We start from the raw sequence: 16,063 nt of genomic DNA on the forward strand, positions 1-16,063 counted from the left end.
TCAAATCAAATCAAATCAAATGTATTTATATAGCCCTTCGTACATCAGCTGATATCTCAAAGTGCTGTACAGAAACCCAGCCTAAAACCCCAAACAGCAAACAATGCAGGTGTAAAAGCACGGTGGCTAGGAAAAACTCCCTAGAAAGGCCAAAACCTAGGAAGAAACCTAGAGAGGAACCGGGCTATGTGGGGTGGCCAGTCCTCTTCTGGCTGTGCCGGGTAGAGATTATAACAGAACATGACCAAGATGTTCAAATGTTCATAAATGACCAGCATGGTCGAATAATAATAAGGCAGAACAGTTGAAACTGAGCAGCAGCACAGTCAGGTGGACTGGGGACAGCAAGGAGCCATCATGTCAGGTACTCTGGGGCACGGTCCTAGGGCTCAGGTCCTCCGAGAGAGAGAAAGAAAGAGAGAATTAGAGAGAGCTTATGTGGGGTGGCCAGTCCTCTTCTGGCTGTGCCGGGTGGAGATTATAACAGAACGTGGCCAAGATGTTCAAATGTTCATAAATGACCAGCATGGTTGAATAATAGTAAGGCAGAACAGTTGAAACTGGAGCAGCAGCATGGCCAGGTGGACTGGGGACAGCAAGGAGTCATCATGTCAGGTAGTCCTGGGACATGGTCCTAGGGCCCAGGCCAGTTGAAACTGGAGCAGCAGCATGGCCAGGTGGACTGGGGACAGCAAGGAGTCATCATGTCAGGTAGTCCTGGGGCATGGTCCTAGGGCTCAGGTCCTCCGAGAGAGAGAAAGAAAGAGAGGAGAGAATTAGAGAACGCACACTTAGATTCACACAGGACACCGAATAGGACAGGAGAAGTACTCCAGATATAACAAACTGACCCTAGCCCCGACACATAAACTACTGCAGCATAAATACTGGAGGCTGAGACAGGAGGGGTCAGGAGACTGTGGCCCCATCCGGAGACACCCGGACAGGGCCAAACAGGAAGGATATAACCCCACCCACTTTGCCAAAGCACAGCCCCCACGCAGCAGCATGCCCACAAGTGGACTCACATAATATCCCAAAGTGAGTACCACAGAAAGAGCCATAATACCCATTAAAAACTAGCGGTCAAACAGGAAAATGGTTCCAATCATTTTTCCATCCTTCATGTTCCCACAGGGGATTTTAAAAACACTTAATATAAGGGCTGTGTTTCTTGTCGTCTTACCCTGGAGTGGTAAACTATTTGAATCATTATGGACCTCAGACCACACGTAGCAGGAATATATTCAGAGGTCCCCAAGCTAGCCACACATGCAGAGTGCGTTACGCTGACAAAAAGGTAAGTCTGAATACCAAATACTGAGAAGTGCGAAGGAAAAGCATGAATTCGAAATTGGGACCGAGCCCTCAGTGAATAGGCTTACTGTCCAATTTGTTAAAAATGTTTCAGCCCGGTCTCGAACCGGGACCTTTCGCGTGTTAGGCGAACGTGATAACCACTACACTACGGAAACCTGATGAGTGGAATACTAAGGGTGTGGCTGACTTTGGCGGGGTGGGACATTTATCGTTCTCAGAACCTATTGAAAATCAGAAATTACTTTGTCCATTAATTAAGCAATAAGGCTTGAGAAGCCGGGAATTATGAGGTATTTTAAAATATTTGTTTGATTAATAAAAACTATATGTTATTGCTTTGTCATTATGGGGTATTGTGTGTAGATAGATTTTATTTTATTTCATCCATTTTAGTATAAGTCTGTAACGTAACAAAATGTGGAAAAAGTAAGGGGCCTGAAAACTTTCCGAATGCACTGTACCTATGCAGGCTAGCTTCTTTTCCTTTGCTAGCCAGCCAACTAAATCTATCACACAATCACATCAAGCAGCTGAAATGACAGAAAACGATCTACATTTTTGTTTGTTTTACCTTGGATTATATTGCCATTTCTTTGGATATATCCATTACAATGACCCTGATAAATGAATTTGCCTGGCTCAGAGAAGCTGTCAGTCTGTTCACATTCATACAGATCGCACGGTGGAGGTCCCCAAAAAACGGCAACATTGATCCACAGGCCGGAGAGGTAGACAGCAAGGTTTAGATAAACCACAACTGTTTCAAACCAAATGCTAGCCTCTGGGCATTGGGAAATATTGAATATGACCTTTCGCGTGTGAGGCGAACGTGATAACCACTACACTACTGAAACTACAATACAAAAAAAGAGGAAGTCGTGGAAAATATTAGGAATGCCCACAAGTTTACCTCACATAATATCCCAAAGTGAGTACCACAGAAAGAGCCATAATACCCATTAAAAACTAGCGGTCAAACAGGAAAATGGTTCCAATCATTTTTCCACCCTTCATGTTCCCCACAGGGGATTTTAAAAACACTTAAAATAAGGGCTGTGTTTCTTGTCGGCTTACCCTGGAGTGGTAAACTATTTGAATCATTATGGACCTCAGACCACACGAAGCAGGAATATATTCAGAGCTAAGTGAATAAGGGTTCCCAAATAGCCACATGCAGAGTGCGTTACGCGAAAAAAGGTAAGTCTGAATACCAAATACTGAGAACTGCGAGGAAAAGCATGAATTCCAGGTGGGACCGGGCCCAGTGAAAGGCTTACTGTCCAATTTGTTAAAAATGTGTTTCCGCCCGGTCCTAGGGCCGGGGTCCTCCGTGAGAGAGAAAGAACGTGATAACCACTACACTACGGAAACCTAATGAGGGGAATACTAAGGGTGTGGCTGACTTTGGCTGGGTGGGGCATTTATCAGAACAGAACCAAGATTGAAAATCAGAAATTACTTAGTCCATTAATTAAGCAATAAGGCTTGAGAAGCCAGGGAATTATGAGCAGCAAAATATTTGTTTGGATTAATAAAAACAAGGAGTTATGCTTTGTCATTAGGTAGTTGGGTAGATAGATTTTATTTTATTTCATCCATTTTAGTATAAGTCTGTAACGTAACAAAATGTGGAAAAAGGTGGACTGAAAACAGCAAGGAGTCCTCATGTCAGGTAGTCCTTTTCCTTTCCTAGGCTCTATCCAATCACATCAAGCAGCTATGAAAGAGAGAAGGAGAGACATTTTTGTTTGTTTTAACTTGGATTATATTGCCATTTCACATAGGACACCCAATACAATGACCCTGATAAATGAATTTGCCTGGCTCAGAGAAGCTGTCAGTCTGTTCACATTCATACAGATCGCACGGTGGAGGTCCCCAAAAAAAAGGCAACATTGATCCACAGGCCGGAGAGGTAGACAGCAAGGTTTAGATAAACCACAACTGTTTCAAACCAAATGCTAGCCTCTGGGCATTGGGAAATATTGAATATGACCTTTTCGCGTGTGAGGCAAACGTGATAACCACTACACTACTGAAACTACAATACAAAAAAGAGGAAGTCGTGGAAAATATTAGGAATGCCCACAAGTTTACCTCACATAATATCCCAAAGTGAGTACCACAGAAAGAGCCATAATACCCATTAAAAACTAGCGGTCAAACAGGAAAATGGTTCCAATCATTTTTCCACCCTTCATGTTCCCCACAGGGGATTTTAAAAACACTTAAAATAAGGGCTGTGTTTCTTGTCGGCTTACCCTGGAGTGGTAAACTATTTGAATCATTATGGACCTCAGACCACACGTAGCAGGAATATATTCAGAGCGCCCAAGCTAGCCACACATGCAGAGTGCGTTACGCGACAAAAAAAGGTAAGTCTGAATACCAAATACTGAGAAGTGCGAAGGAAAAGCATGAATTCCGAAATTGGGACCGAGCCCTAAGTGAATAGGCTTACTGTCCAATTTGTTAAAAATTGTTTCCGCCCGGTCTCGAACCGGGGACCTTTCGCGTGTTAGGCGAACGTGATAACCACTACACTACGGAAACCTGATGAGTGGAATACTAAGGGTGTGGCTGACTTTGGCTGGGTGGGGCATTTATCGCTCTCAGAACCTATTGAAAATCAGAAATTACTTAGTCCATTAATTAAGCAATAAGGCTTGAGAAGCCGGGAATTATGAGGTATTTTTAAAATATTTGTTTGATTAATAAAAACTATATGTTATTGCTTTGTCATTATGGGGTATTGTGTGTAGATAGATTTTATTTTATTTCATCCATTTTAGTATAAGTCTGTAACGTAACAAAATGTGGAAAAAAGTAAGGGGCCTGAAAACTTTCCGAATGCACTGTACCTATGCAGGCTAGCTTCTTTTCCTTTGCTAGCCAGCCAACTAAATCTATCACACAATCACATCAAGCAGCTGAAATGACAGAAAACGATCTACATTTTTGTTTGTTTTACCTTGGATTATATTGCCATTTCTTTGGATATATCCATTACAATGACCCTGATAAATGCATTTGCCTGGCTCAGAGAAGCTGTCAGTCTGTTCACATTCATACAGATCGCACGGTGGAGGTCCCCAAAAAACGGCAACATTGATCCACAGGTCGGAGAGGTAGACAGCAAGGTTTAGATAAACCACAACTGTTTCAAACCAAATGCTAGCCTCTGGGCATTGGGAAATATTGAATATGACCTTTCGCGTGTGAGGCGAACGTGATAACCACCACTACACTACTCTCACATAATATCCCAAAGTGAGTACCACAGAAAGAGCCATAATACCCATTAAAAACTAGCGGTCAAACAGGAAAATGGTTCCAATCATTTTTCCACCCTTCATGTTCCCCACAGGGGATTTTAAAAACACTTAAAATAAGGGCTGTGTTTCTTGTCGGCTTACCCTGGAGTGGTAAACTATTTGAATCATTATGGACCTCAGACCACACGTAGCAGGAATATATTCAGAGCGCCCAAGATAGCCACACATGCAGAGTGCGTTACGCGACAAAAAAGGTAAGTCTGAATACCAAATACTGAGAAGTGCGAAGGAAAAGCATGAATTCCAAAATTGGGACCGAGCCCTTAGTGAATAGGCTTACTGTCCAATTTGTTCAAAATTGTTTCCGCCCGGTTCGAACCGGGGACCTTTCGCGTGTGAGGCGAACGTGATAACCACTACACTACGGAAACCTAATGAGTGGAATACTAAGGGTGTGGCTGACTTTGGCGGGGTGGGACATTTATCGTTCTCAGAACCTATTGAAAATCTGAAATTACTTAGTCCATTAATTAAGCAATAAGGCTTGAGAAGCCGGGAATTATGAGGTATTTTTAAAATATTTGTTTGATTAATAAAAACTATATGTTATTGCTTTGTCATTATGGGGTATTGTGTGTAGATAGATTTTATTTTATTTCATCCATTTTAGTATAAGTCTGTAACGTAACAAAATGTGGAAAAAAGTAAGGGGCCTGAAAACTTTTGCAGGCGCTTCTTTTCCATTTTAGTATAAGTCTGTAATGACAGAAAACGATCTACATTTTCCTTTGCTGTAAATCTATTACAAGTGCTAAGGGGTCTGAAAACTTTAAATGCACTGTACCTATGCAGGCTAGCTTCTATTCCTTTGCTAGCCAGCCAACTAAATCTATCACACAATCACATCAAGCAGCTGAAATGACAGAAAACGATCTACATTTTTGTTTGTTTTACCTTGGATTATATTGCCATTTCTTTGGATATATCCATTACAATGACCCTGATAAATGCATTTGCCTGGCTCAGAGAAGCTGTCAGTCTGTTCACATTCATACAGATCGCACGGTGGAGGTCCCCCAAAAAACGGCAACATTGATCCACAGGTCGGAGAGGTAGACAGCAAGGTTTAGATAAACCACAACTGTTTCAAACCAAATGCTAGCCTCTGGGCATTGGGAAATATTGAATATGACCTTTCGCATGTGAGGCGAACGTGATAACCACTACACTACTGAAACTACAATACAAAAAGAGGAAGTCGTGGAAAATATTAGGAATGCCCACAAGTTTACCTCACATAATATCCCAAAGTGAGTACCACAGAAAGAGCCATAATACCCATTAAAAACTAGCGGTCAAACAGGAAAATGGTTCCAATCATTTTTCCACCCTTCATGTTCCCCACAGGGGATTTTAAAAACACTTAAAATAAGGGCTGTGTTTCTTGTCGGCTTACCCTGGAGTGGTAAACTATTTGAATCATTATGGACCTCAGACCACACGTAGCAGGAATATTTTCAGAGCACCCAAGATAGCCACACATGCAGAGTATGTTACGCGACTAAAAAAGGTAAGTCTGAATACCAAATACTGAGAAGTGCGAAGGAAAAGCATGAATTCCAAAATTGGGACAGAGCCCTTAGTGAATAGGCTTACTGTCCAATTTGTTCAAATTTGTTTCCGCCCAGTATCGAACCGGGGACCTTTCTCGTGTGAGGCGAACATGATAACCACTACACTACGGAAACCTAATGAGTGGAATACTAAGGGTGTGGCTGACTTTGGCGGGGTGGGACATTTATCGTTCTCAGAACCTATTGAAGATCTGAAATTACTTAGTCCATTAATTAAGCAATAAGGCTTGAGAAGCCGGGAATTATGAGGTATTTTTAAAATATTTGTTTTATTAATAAAAACGATATGTTATCGCTTTGTCATTATGGGGCATTGTGTGTAGATAGATTTTATTTTATTTCGTCCATTTTAGTATAAGTCTGTAATGTAACAAAATGTGGAAAAAAGTAAGGGGTCTGAAAACTTTCCGAATGCACTGTACCTATGCAGGCTAGCTTCTATTCCTTTGCTAGCCAGCCAACTAAATCTATCACACAATCACATCAAGCAGCTGAAATGACAGAAAACGATCAACATTTTTGTTTGTTTTACCTTGGATTATATTGCCATTTCTTTGGATATATCCATTACAATGACCCTGATAAATGCATTTGCCTGGCTCAGAGAAGCTGTCAGTCTGTTCACATTCATACAGATCGCACGGTGGAGGTCCCAAAAAACGGCAACATTGATCCACAGGTCGGAGAGGTAGACAGCAAGGTTTAGATAAACCACAACTGTTTCAAACCAAATGCTAGCCTCTGGGCATTGGGAAATATTGAATATGACCTTTCGCATGTGAGGCGAACGTGATAACCACTACACTACTGAAACTACAATACAAAAAGAGGAAGTCGTGGAAAATATTAGGAATGCCCACAAGTTTCCCTCACATAATATCCCAAATTGAGTACCACAGAAAGAGCCATAATACCCATTAAAAACTAGCGGTCAAACAGGAAAATGGTTCCAATCATTTTTCCACCCTTCATGTTCCCCACAGGGGATTTTAAAAACACTTAAAATAAGGGCTGTGTTTCTTGTCGGCTTACCCTGGAGTGGTAAACTATTTGAATCATTATGGACCTCAGACCACACGTAGCAGGAATATTTTCAGAGCACCCAAGATAGCCACACATGCAGAGTACGTTACGCGACTAAAAAAAGGTAAGTCTGAATACCAAATACTGAGAAGTGCGAAGGAAAAGCATGAATTCCAAAATTGGGACAGAGCCCTTAGTGAATGGGCTTACTGTCCAATTTGTTCAAATTTGTTTCCGCCCGGTCTCGAACCGGGGACCTTTCGCGTGTGAGGCGAACGTGATAACCACTACACTACGGAAACCTAATGAGTGGAATACTAAGGGTGTGGCTGACTTTGGCGGGGTGGGACATTTATCGTTCTCAGAACCTATTGAAAATCTGAAATTACTTAGTCATTAATTAAGCAATAAGGCTTGAGAAGCCGGGAATTATGAGGTATTTTTAAAATATTTGTTTTATTAATAAAAACGATATGTTATCGCTTTGTCATTATGGGGCATTGTGTGTAGATAGATTTTATTTTATTTCGTCCATTTTAGTATAAGTCTGTAATGTAACAAAATGTGGAAAAAAGTAAGGGGTCTGAAAACTTTCCGAATGCACTGTACCTATGCAGGCTAGCTTCTATTCCTTTGCTAGCCAGCCAACTAAATCTATCACACAATCACATCAAGCAGCTGAAATGACAGAAAACGATCAACATTTTTGTTTGTTTTACCTTGGATTATATTGCCATTTCTTTGGATATATCCATTACAATGACCCTGATAAATGCATTTGCCTGGCTCAGAGAAGCTGTCAGTCTGTTCACATTCATACAGATCGCACGGTGGAGGTCCCCAAAAAACGGCAACATTGATCCACAGGTCGGAGAGGTAGACAGCAAGGTTTAGAAAACCACAACTGTTTCAAACCAAATGCTAGCCTCTGGGCATTGGGAAATATTGAATATGACCTTTCGCATGTGAGGCGAACGTGATAACCACTACACTACTGAAACTACAATACAAAAAGAGGAAGTCGTGGAAAATATTAGGAATGCCCACAAGTTTACCTCACATAATATCCCAAATTGAGTACCACAGAAAGAGCCATAATACCCATTAAAAACTAGCGGTCAAACAGGAAAATGGTTCCAATCATTTTTCCACCCTTCATGTTCCCCACAGGGGATTTTAAAAACACTTAAAATAAGGGCTGTGTTTCTTGTCGGCTTACCCTGGAGTGGTAAACTATTTGAATCATTATGGACCTCAGACCACACGTAGCAGGAATATTTTCAGAGCACCCAAGATAGCCACACATGCAGAGTACGTTACGCGACTAAAAAAGGTAAGTCTGAATACCAAATACTGAGAAGTGCGAAGGAAAAGCATGAATTCCAAAATTGGGACAGAGCCCTTAGTGAATAGGCTTACTGTCCAATTTGTTCAAATTTGTTTCCGCCCGGTTTCGAACCGGGGACCTTTCGCGTGTGAGGCGAACGTGATAACCACTACACTACGGAAACCTAATGAGTGGAATACTAAGGGTGTGGCTGACTTTGGCGGGGTGGGACATTTATCGTTCTCAGAACCTATTGAAAATCTGAAATTACTTAGTCCATTAATTAAGCAATAAGGCTTGAGAAGCCGGGAATTATGAGGTATTTTTAAAATATTTGTTTTATTAATAAAAACGATATGTTATCGCTTTGTCATTATGGGGCATTGTGTGTAGATAGATTTTATTTTATTTCGTCCATTTTAGTATAAGTCTGTAATGTAACAAAATGTGGAAAAAAGTAAGGGGTCTGAAAACTTTCCGAATGCACTGTACCTATGCAGGCTAGCTTCTATTCCTTTGCTAGCCAGCCAACTAAATCTATCACACAATCACATCAAGCAGCTGAAATGACAGAAAACGATCAACATTTTTGTTTGTTTTACCTTGGATTATATTGCCATTTCTTTGGATATATCCATTACAATGACCCTGATAAATGCATTTGCCTGGCTCAGAGAAGCTGTCAGTCTGTTCACATTCATACAGATCGCACGGTGGAGGTCCCCAAAAAACGGCAACATTGATCCACAGGTCGGAGAGGTAGACAGCAAGGTTTAGATAAACCACAACTGTTTCAAACCAAATGCTAGCCTCTGGGCATTGGGAAATATTGAATATGACCTTTCGCATGTGAGGCGAACGTGATAACCACTACACTACTGAAACTACAATACAAAAAGAGGAAGTCGTGGAAAATATTAGGAATGCCCACAAGTTTACCTCACATAATATCCCAAAGTGAGTACCACAGAAAGAGCCATAATACCCATTAAAAACTAGCGGTCAAACAGGAAAATGGTTCCAATCATTTTTCCACCCTTCATGTTCCCCACAGGGGATTTTAAAAACACTTAAAATAAGGGCTGTGTTTCTTGTCGGCTTACCCTGGAGTGGTAAACTATTTGAATCATTATGGACCTCAGACCACACGTAGCAGGAATATTTTCAGAGCACCCAAGATAGCCACACATGCAGAGTACGTTACGCGACTAAAAAAGGTAAGTCTGAATACCAAATACTGAGAAGTGCGAAGGAAAAGCATGAATTCCAAAATTGGGACAGAGCCCTTAGTGAATAGGCTTACTGTCCAATTTGTTCAAATTTGTTTCCGCCCGGTTTCGAACCGGGGACCTTTCGCGTGTGAGGCGAACGTGATAACCACTACACTACGGAAACCTAATGAGTGGAATACTAAGGGTGTGGCTGACTTTGGCGGGGTGGGACATTTATCGTTCTCAGAACCTATTGAAAATCTGAAATTACTTAGTCCATTAATTAAGCAATAAGGCTTGAGAAGCCGGGAATTATGAGGTATTTTTAAAATATTTGTTTTATTAATAAAAACGATATGTTATCGCTTTGTCATTATGGGGCATTGTGTGTAGATAGATTTTATTTTATTTCGTCCATTTTAGTATAAGTCTGTAATGTAACAAAATGTGGAAAAAAGTAAGGGGTCTGAAAACTTTCCGAATGCACTGTACCTATGCAGGCTAGCTTCTATTCCTTTGCTAGCCAGCCAACTAAATCTATCACACAATCACATCAAGCAGCTGAAATGACAGAAAACGATCAACATTTTTGTTTGTTTTACCTTGGATTATATTGCCATTTCTTTGGATATATCCATTACAATGACCCTGATAAATGCATTTGCCTGGCTCAGAGAAGCTGTCAGTCTGTTCACATTCATACAGATCGCACGGTGGAGGTCCCCAAAAAACGGCAACATTGATCCACAGGTCGGAGAGGTAGACAGCAAGGTTTAGATAAACCACAACTGTTTCAAACCAAATGCTAGCCTCTGGGCATTGGGAAATATTGAATATGACCTTTCGCATGTGAGGCGAACGTGATATAACCACTACACTACTGAAACTACAATACAAAAAGAGGAAGTCGTGGAAAATATTAGGAATGCCCACAAGTTTACCTCACATAATATCCCAAATTGAGTACCACAGAAAGAGCCATAATACCCATTAAAAACTAGCGGTCAAACAGGAAAATGGTTCCAATCATTTTTCCACCCTTCATGTTCCCCACAGGGGATTTTAAAAACACTTAAAATAAGGGCTGTGTTTCTTGTCGGCTTACCCTGGAGTGGTAAACTATTTGAATCATTATGGACCTCAGACCACACGTAGCAGGAATATTTTCAGAGCACCCAAGATAGCCACACATGCAGAGTACGTTACGCGACTAAAAAAGGTAAGTCTGAATACCAAATACTGAGAAGTGCGAAGGAAAAGCATGAATTCCAAAATTGGGACAGAGCCCTTAGTGAATAGGCTTACTGTCCAATTTGTTCAAATTTGTTTCCGCCCGGTTTCGAACCGGGGACCTTTCGCGTGTGAGGCGAACGTGATAACCACTACACTACGGAAACCTAATGAGTGGAATACTAAGGGTGTGGCTGACTTTGGCGGGGTGGGACATTTATCGTTCTCAGAACCTATTGAAAATCTGAAATTACTTAGTCCATTAATTAAGCAATAAGGCTTGAGAAGCCGGGAATTATGAGGTATTTTTAAAATATTTGTTTTATTAATAAAAACGATATGTTATCGCTTTGTCATTATGGGGCATTGTGTGTAGATAGATTTTATTTTATTTCGTCCATTTTAGTATAAGTCTGTAATGTAACAAAATGTGGAAAAAAGTAAGGGGTCTGAAAACTTTCCGAATGCACTGTACCTATGCAGGCTAGCTTCTATTCCTTTGCTAGCCAGCCAACTAAATCTATCACACAATCACATCAAGCAGCTGAAATGACAGAAAACGATCAACATTTTTGTTTGTTTTACCTTGGATTATATTGCCATTTCTTTGGATATATCCATTACAATGACCCTGATAAATGCATTTGCCTGGCTCAGAGAAGCTGTCAGTCTGTTCACATTCATACAGATCGCACGGTGGAGGTCCCCCAAAAAACGGCAACATTGATCCACAGGTCGGAGAGGTAGACAGCAAGGTTTAGATAAACCACAACTGTTTCAAACCAAATGCTAGCCTCTGGGCATTGGGAAATATTGAATATGACCTTTCGCATGTGAGGCGAACGTGATAACCACTACACTACTGAAACTACAATACAAAAAGAGGAAGTCGTGGAAAATATTAGGAATGCCCACAAGTTTACCTCACATAATATCCCAAAGTGAGTACCACAGAAAGAGCCATAATACCCATTAAAAACTAGCGGTCAAACAGGAAAATGGTTCCAATCATTTTTCCACCCTTCATGTTCCCCACAGGGGATTTTAAAAACACTTAAAATAAGGGCTGTGTTTCTTGTCGGCTTACCCTGGAGTGGTAAACTATTTGAATCATTATGGACCTCAGACACGTAGCAGGAATATTTTCAGAGCACCCAAGATAGCCACACATGCAGAGTACGTTACGCGACTAAAAAAGGTAAGTCTGAATACCAAATACTGAGAAGTGCGAAGGAAAAGCATGAATTCCAAAATTGGGACAGAGCCCTTAGTGAATAGGCTTACTGTCCAATTTGTTCAAATTTGTTTCCGCCCGGTCTCGAACCGGGGACCTTTCGCGTGTGAGGCGAACGTGATAACCACTACACTACGGAAACCTAATGAGTGGAATACTAAGGGTGTGGCTGACTTTGGCGGGGTGGGACATTTATCGTTCTCAGAACCTATTGAAGATCTGAAATTACTTAGTCCATTAATTAAGCAATAAGGCTTGAGAAGCCGGGAATTATGAGGTATTTTTAAAATATTTGTTTTATTAATAAAAACGATATGTTATCGCTTTGTCATTATGGGGCATTGTGTGTAGATAGATTTTATTTTATTTCGTCCATTTTAGTATAAGTCTGTAATGTAACAAAATGTGGAAAAAAGTAAGGGGTCTGAAAACTTTCCGAATGCACTGTACCTATGCAGGCTAGCTTCTATTCCTTTGCTAGCCAGCCAACTAAATCTATCACACAATCACATCAAGCAGCTGAAATGACAGAAAACGATCAACATTTTTGTTTGTTTTACCTTGGATTATATTGCCATTTCTTTGGATATATCCATTACAATGACCCTGATAAATGCATTTGCCTGGCTCAGAGAAGCTGTCAGTCTGTTCACATTCATACAGATCGCACGGTGGAGGTCCCCAAAAAACGGCAACATTGATCCACAGGTCGGAGAGGTAGACAGCAAGGTTTAGATAAACCACAACTGTTTCAAACCAAATGCTAGCCTCTGGGCATTGGGAAATATTGAATATGACCTTTCGCATGTGAGGCGAACGTGATAACCACTACACTACTGAAACTACAATACAAAAAGAGGAAGTCGTGGAAAATATTAGGAATGCCCACAAGTTTACTCACATAATATCCCAAAGTGAGTACCACAGAAAGAGCCATAATACCCATTAAAAACTAGCGGTCAAACAGGAAAATGGTTCCAATCATTTTTCCACCCTTCATGTTCCCCACAGGGGATTTTAAAAACACTTAAAATAAGGGCTGTGTTTCTTGTCGGCTTACCCTGGAGTGGTAAACTATTTGAATCATTATGGACCTCAGACCACACGTAGCAGGAATATTTTCAGAGCACCCAAGATAGCCACACATGCAGAGTACGTTACGCGACTAAAAAAGGTAAGTCTGAATACCAAATACTGAGAAGTGCGAAGGAAAAGCATGAATTCCAAAATTGGGACAGAGCCCTTAGTGAATAGGCTTACTGTCCAATTTGTTCAAATTTGTTTCCGCCCGGTTTCGAACCGGGGACCTTTCGCGTGTGAGGCGAACGTGATAACCACTACACTACGGAAACCTAATGAGTGGAATACTAAGGGTGTGGCTGACTTTGGCGGGGTGGGGGACATTTATCGTTCTCAGAACCTATTGAAAATCTGAAATTACTTAGTCCATTAATTAAGCAATAAGGCTTGAGAAGCCGGGAATTATGAGGTATTTTTAAAATATTTGTTTTATTAATAAAAACGATATGTTATCGCTTTGTCATTATGGGGCATTGTGTGTAGATAGATTTTATTTTATTTCGTCCATTTTAGTATAAGTCTGTAATGTAACAAAATGTGGAAAAAAGTAAGGGGTCTGAAAACTTTCCGAATGCACTGTACCTATGCAGGCTAGCTTCTATTCCTTTGCTAGCCAGCCAACTAAATCTATCACACAATCACATCAAGCAGCTGAAATGACAGAAAACGATCAACATTTTTGTTTGTTTTACCTTGGATTATATTGCCATTTCTTTGGATATATCCATTACAATGACCCTGATAAATGCATTTGCCTGGCTCAGAGAAGCTGTCAGTCTGTTCACATTCATACAGATCGCACGGTGGAGGTCCCCAAAAACGGCAACATTGATCCACAGGTCGGAGAGGTAGACAGCAAGGTTTAGATAAACCACAACTGTTTCAAACCAAATGCTAGCCTCTGGGCATTGGGAAATATTGAATATGACCTTTCGCATGTGAGGCGAACGTGATAACCACTACACTACTGAAACTACAATACAAAAAGAGGAAGTCGTGGAAAATATTAGGAATGCCCACAAGTTTACCTCACATAATATCCCAAATTGAGTACCACAGAAAGAGCCACAATACCCATTAAAAACTAGCGGTCAAACAGGAAAATGGTTCCAATCATTTTTCCACCCTTCATGTTCCCCACAGGGGATTTTAAAAACACTTAAAATAAGGGCTGTGTTTCTTGTCGGCTTACCCTGGAGTGGTAAACTATTTGAATCATTATGGACCTCAGACCACACGTAGCAGGAATATTTTCAGAGCACCCAAGATAGCCACACATGCAGAGTACGTTACGCGACTAAAAAAGGTAAGTCTGAATCCAAATACTGAGAAGTGCGAAGGAAAAGCATGAATTCCAAAATTGGGACCGAGCCCTTAGTGAATAGGCTTACTGTCCAATTTGTTCAAATTTGTTTCCGCCCGGTTTCGAACCGGGGACCTTTCGCGTGTGAGGCGAACGTGATAACCACTACACTACGGAAACCTAATGAGTGGAATACTAAGGGTGTGGCTGACTTTGGCGGGGTGGGACATTTATCGTTCTCAGAACCTATTGAAAATCTGAAATTACTTAGTCCATTAATTAAGCAATAAGGCTTGAGAAGCCGGGAATTATGAGGTATTTTTAAAATATTTGTTTTATTAATAAAAACGATATGTTATCGCTTTGTCATTATGGGGCATTGTGTGTAGATAGATTTTATTTTATTTCGTCCATTTTAGTATAAGTCTGTAATGTAACAAAATGTGGAAAAAAGTAAGGGGTCTGAAAACTTTCCGAATGCACTGTACCTATGCAGGCTAGCTTCTATTCCTTTGCTAGCCAGCCAACTAAATCTATCACACAATCACATCAAGCAGCTGAAATGACAGAAAACGATCAACATTTTTGTTTGTTTTACCTTGGATTATATTGCCATTTCTTTGGATATATCCATTACAATGACCCTGATAAATGCATTTGCCTGGCTCAGAGAAGCTGTCAGTCTGTTCACATTCATACAGATCGCACGGTGGAGGTCCCCAAAAAAACGGCAACATTGATCCACAGGTCGGAGAGGTAGACAGCAAGGTTTAGATAAACCACAACTGTTTCAAACCAAATGCTAGCCTCTGGGCATTGGGAAATATTGAATATGACCTTTTCGCATGTGAGGCGAACGTGATAACCACTACACTACTGAAACTACAATACAAAAAGAGGAAGTCGTGGAAAATATTAGGAATGCCCACAAGTTTACCTCACATAATATCCCAAAGTGAGTACCACAGAAAGAGCCATAATACCCATTAAAAACTAGCGGTCAAACAGGAAAATGGTTCCAATCATTTTTCCACCCTTCATGTTCCCCACAGGGGATTTTAAAAACACTTAAAATAAGGGCTGTGTTTCTTGTCGGCTTACCCTGGAGTGGTAAACTATTTGAATCATTATGGACCTCAGACCACACGTAGCAGGAATATTTTCAGAGCACCCAAGATAGCCACACATGCAGAGTACGTTACGCGACTAAAAAAGGTAAGTCTGAATACCAAATACTGAGAAGTGCGAAGGAAAAGCATGAATTCCAAAATTGGGACCGAGCCCTTAGTGAATAGGCTTACTGTCCAATTTGTTCAAATTTGTTTCCGCCCGGTTTCGAACCGGGGACCTTTCGCGTGTGAGGCGAACGTGATAACCACTACACTACGGAAACCTAATGAGTGGAATACTAAGGGTGTGGCTGACT

At 40.9% G+C, this 16,063-nt stretch overlaps 11 non-coding genes across 11 annotated transcripts; all 11 read right to left on the bottom strand.

Moving 5' to 3' along the window:
* Positions 1-1,403: 1,403 nt before the first annotated feature.
* On the bottom strand, positions 1,404-1,475 carry trnav-aac (transfer RNA valine (anticodon AAC)). Its single transcript has one exon. It is a non-coding gene; the product is annotated as a tRNA-Val (tRNA).
* A 2,325-nt stretch (positions 1,476-3,800) lies between these two features.
* On the bottom strand, positions 3,801-3,873 carry trnav-aac (transfer RNA valine (anticodon AAC)). The gene has a single exon. It is a non-coding gene; the product is annotated as a tRNA-Val (tRNA).
* A 1,081-nt stretch (positions 3,874-4,954) lies between these two features.
* Positions 4,955-5,026, bottom strand: trnav-cac (transfer RNA valine (anticodon CAC)). The gene has a single exon. It is a non-coding gene; the product is annotated as a tRNA-Val (tRNA).
* A 2,455-nt stretch (positions 5,027-7,481) lies between these two features.
* trnav-cac (transfer RNA valine (anticodon CAC)) lies at positions 7,482-7,554 on the bottom strand. Its single transcript has one exon. It is a non-coding gene; the product is annotated as a tRNA-Val (tRNA).
* A 1,136-nt stretch (positions 7,555-8,690) lies between these two features.
* trnav-cac (transfer RNA valine (anticodon CAC)) lies at positions 8,691-8,763 on the bottom strand. Its single transcript has one exon. It is a non-coding gene; the product is annotated as a tRNA-Val (tRNA).
* A 1,138-nt stretch (positions 8,764-9,901) lies between these two features.
* On the bottom strand, positions 9,902-9,974 carry trnav-cac (transfer RNA valine (anticodon CAC)). The gene has a single exon. It is a non-coding gene; the product is annotated as a tRNA-Val (tRNA).
* Positions 9,975-11,114: 1,140 nt separating this feature from the next.
* On the bottom strand, positions 11,115-11,187 carry trnav-cac (transfer RNA valine (anticodon CAC)). The gene has a single exon. It is a non-coding gene; the product is annotated as a tRNA-Val (tRNA).
* A 1,136-nt stretch (positions 11,188-12,323) lies between these two features.
* trnav-cac (transfer RNA valine (anticodon CAC)) lies at positions 12,324-12,396 on the bottom strand. Its single transcript has one exon. It is a non-coding gene; the product is annotated as a tRNA-Val (tRNA).
* A 1,137-nt stretch (positions 12,397-13,533) lies between these two features.
* trnav-cac (transfer RNA valine (anticodon CAC)) lies at positions 13,534-13,606 on the bottom strand. Its single transcript has one exon. It is a non-coding gene; the product is annotated as a tRNA-Val (tRNA).
* A 1,138-nt stretch (positions 13,607-14,744) lies between these two features.
* On the bottom strand, positions 14,745-14,817 carry trnav-cac (transfer RNA valine (anticodon CAC)). The gene has a single exon. It is a non-coding gene; the product is annotated as a tRNA-Val (tRNA).
* A 1,140-nt stretch (positions 14,818-15,957) lies between these two features.
* Positions 15,958-16,030, bottom strand: trnav-cac (transfer RNA valine (anticodon CAC)). Its single transcript has one exon. It is a non-coding gene; the product is annotated as a tRNA-Val (tRNA).
* Between the last annotated feature and the right edge of the window lie 33 nt (positions 16,031-16,063).

Source organism: Oncorhynchus keta, unplaced genomic scaffold, assembly GCF_023373465.1.
Source record: "Oncorhynchus keta strain PuntledgeMale-10-30-2019 unplaced genomic scaffold, Oket_V2 Un_contig_11790_pilon_pilon, whole genome shotgun sequence".
NCBI classification, from domain to species: Eukaryota; Metazoa; Chordata; class Actinopteri; order Salmoniformes; family Salmonidae; genus Oncorhynchus; species Oncorhynchus keta.